The sequence below is a fragment of the Sesamum indicum genome, linkage group LG16 (assembly GCF_000512975.1).
Source record: "Sesamum indicum cultivar Zhongzhi No. 13 linkage group LG16, S_indicum_v1.0, whole genome shotgun sequence".
Classification (NCBI taxonomy): Eukaryota; Viridiplantae; Streptophyta; class Magnoliopsida; order Lamiales; family Pedaliaceae; genus Sesamum; species Sesamum indicum.
The window spans coordinates 3,688,731-3,692,206 of NC_026160.1; the positions used below are offsets into that span (position 1 = coordinate 3,688,731).

A 3,476-nucleotide genomic window follows, 5' to 3' on the forward strand; every position below is an offset into this window, starting at 1 on the left:
TTAATACTACTTTGCACACATATGGTGTATGAATATGTGAATTAACTAGAATGTTCCTCTTATCTCTGTTTTTCGATATCTCTTAAAAAAGATTGCTTTTGTGCTCTTCGTTTCTAGTTGTTACATTCTGAATCCTGTCTATTATTATCTTCTGATTTCGAATGACAAAGGAATAGGGGATGAACTCAATTAAGGCTCTTTTGGTTCCCTAAAAATTGGGTAGGAGAAAGAGGATGAGGTGTGCATTTTCAGTGTTACTTGAAAATAGTTCTATTTCCAAGGAAATACGTAAGTCACTAGGATTAGATAACAAATTAATGTAATTGTGCAGCTCTAGCTTAAGTAAGAATTAACGTAGATTACGTGTTGAACCTCATGCATCGATCGTGCAACTCACATTTCATATTTCCAACTTTTTTGCGTAAATGAATTGCAGACTTCAATATATTTAAATGGATTATTCTGCATAATTGATTTCTGGTGCTGCTGAAATTCATTCTGCAAAAATTAGTGCACAAAAAATGTGCAACAGAATCAAGTGAAATGCTGCAGTTTGCCTGTTTCGTTTGCTCCATACAATTTCTGCTACAGCAACGATTTTTTAAATGTGATAGGTTGTCTTACACTGACCTCTCTACTTTTCTCGTATTTTTTCAACAGATTTCTGAAGATGCCTTGGAGACAAGCTAAAGAGAACTAGGAAGCCAATGAGGAAAGCAATATCGACAAAAGAAGAAAAAAAAAATGAAGAAAAAAAGAATATCGGCGGAAAAAATGAAAAAGAAATATATAGAAAAGAAAGAAGAAGAAAAAGAAACAGAAAAAAGGGGAATATCCGCAAAAAAAAGAAGAAAAAGAAATAGAAAAAAAGCAATATATTCAAAAAATAAAGAAGCAAAAGAAACAAAAAAAAGCAATGTCCAAAAGAGAAAAGAAAAAGAAAAAAACGCAACATCCAGTCGCCAATTTGGAGTTGTTGCTCTTGATCCACATACAATTGAGTGCTTGGAAAACAATTTTTGCTCCTCGCAAGATGAAGACATAACCGCTATTCCATGCAAGGTACTTGGTTTGTAGTTTGTTGTTTAAGTGAGATGGCTCATAGTTAATTTATTTCGGTTATAACAAGTAGTTTGCATTAATAATATAGGAAGTGGCTTGCATAGTTGTTGGTAGTCGTTTATCACCTCCACAAAGTTACTCGTAGTAAGTCATAATGCTTGAATCAAACTAACTTTTCAAACAAAAATAGAATCACTTTCTGTGTTTGTGCGGTTGGAACACCCCGAACACTTGTTCATGAAAACTAGTCTTATAATAACAGTGTTGCAATTGAGCACATCACAGCTAGAATTGCGTATAGTAGGCCATTTATACCAAAATGCAATGGAAAAGCTCAACTTATTTTTCTGTAATTCCTCCCAGATATGTATTGCTTCCTAGGCTTCCAGTTTCTGTAATGCCTGGTGTAGAAGCATTATTATTTACTCTATCACACATGAAAATTATATAAATCTAAAGAGTCTCGTGCTAGTATTTCTCGAAATTCTGTTTGATAAGGATTTTATAGTATATGAGAGTTATGAGAATATGTGTCCTCCGTATGCTCATTATTCCAATAATTGAGTGAATTCATTCCCTGGTAGCTGTATTGTTGTTTTGGAGCTTGCCCTAAAAGCTTACCTTCTAGTAGATTGGCTACGTCGCGAAAACATTGCTGCCATTTTTTCAGTCACCATACTGAAATATGTTAGTGGTGGTGACATATTGATGGCTGCTAGGATATTTTTGGATTCTTTTGTATTCGTTTGACATGCCTGTGACACGTTTGTTTCAGTGCTATCCAAGAGAGAGAATTTTCATTGATAGGGCTTGATGCCATCTTATCACCTACCATACTAAAATATATGAATTAATGTAAATTGATCCATTGTTAATTTTATAATCCTATTTAAATTGCTGTATTGATGATTCCTTAGGCATGTGAAGACAAAGCCTGTACAATGGATTGTGTGGGTCAAATACTGAGTCGACAAGATAAAGATGGATGCTATACAAAAGTGAAAAAGAAGGCATATGAAACAATGAAACCAAAGAGAATATCAAAGGAGGAGATACTTCGTCTAATGGAAGAAAAGAAACAACTGAAAGAAGTAAGTCATTACTCAAAAACTGCATATGAATATGTTTATATGTGGATGTGCTTGCATGTTTTTCATTTATGTGACACATTATTTAATCTACTTGATTCTTCTAAAATAGCAAGAGAAGCTGCTTACAGCTGCTTCAAAAGCTGAAGGTGCTGAGATGAGAAAATATAAGAAGGAGATGCAGAAGTGGGAAATGGGGAAATATGCTCTAAAATCCATTGTAGCTACACAAAAGTGGTGGAATTGGGATCAATTGGAGGTAGGATCTTTCGTTATTTGTGTTTCTTTTTTTCTTCTTCCTTTGGAATCCACTCACCGCCTTCAAGGCGCCTAAGCTATATTTTCGCTTTCGTAGCTTAGGACATGTGGTCACAAGGTTTGCAGAAAAAGGGGTTACATATTGCACAACGTCAAACCCCATGGAAAGAACTATTGTATGGGCTACGGTAGTTCCTGAAGAAACTTATGTGGTAATTGTCCTTCCCCTATTGGTGAACATTTTTATGAAGATTTTCTATGTTCTCATTCATTCAATTACCATGAATGCTATTTTAATACCACTTTGCACACATATGGTGTATAAATATATGAATTAACTAGAATTGTTCCTCTTATCTCTGTTTTTTGATTTCTCGTAAAAATAATTGCTTTTTGGCTCTTGTTTCTAGTTGTTACATTCTGAATCCTAGTTGTATCTGCTATTATCTTTTGATGTCGAATGACAAAGGATAAAGGGAAGAACTCATTTAAGGCTCTTTTGGTGCCCTAAAAATTGGGCAGGAGAAAGAGGATGAGGGAGTGCATTTTAGTGTTACTTGAAAATAGTTCTGTTTCCAAGGAAATACGTAAGTCACTAGGATTAGATAGCAAATTAATGTAATTGTTCAGCTTTAGTTTAAGTAAGAATTAACGTAGATTACGTGTTGAACCTAATGCATCGATCGTGCAACTCACATTCCATATTTCCAACTTTTTGCGTAAATGAATTGCAAACTTCAATATGTTTAAATGGATTATTCTGCATAATTGATTTCTGTTGCTGCTGAAATTCATTCTATTGAATTAGTGCACACAAAATGTGCAGCAGAATCAAGTGAAATGTTGCAGTTTGCCTGGTTCGTTTGCTCCATACAATTTCTGCTACAACAATGATTTTTTATAAGTGATAGGTTGTCTTACACTGACCTCTCTACTTTTCTCTTATTTTTTCAATAGATTTCTGAAGATGCCTTGGAGACAAGCACAAGAGAACTAGGAAGCCAATGAGGAAAGCAATATCGACAAAAGAAGAAAAAAAAAATGAAGAAAAAAAAGAAAAAGAAACAG

At 34.3% G+C, this 3,476-nt stretch overlaps 1 long non-coding RNA gene across 2 annotated transcripts; it reads left to right on the plus strand.

Annotated features, from left to right (window-relative positions):
- Positions 1,975-3,476, plus strand: LOC105178676. 2 transcript variants are annotated; one of them, XR_849153.2, is made up of 3 exons: positions 1,975-2,153; positions 2,506-2,620; positions 3,366-3,474. It is a non-coding gene; the product is annotated as an uncharacterized LOC105178676 (long non-coding RNA). The 2 variants fall into 2 exon arrangements; XR_849154.2 differs by lacking the exon at positions 1,975-2,153 and adding an exon at positions 2,347-2,409 and having other exon boundaries at positions 3,366-3,476.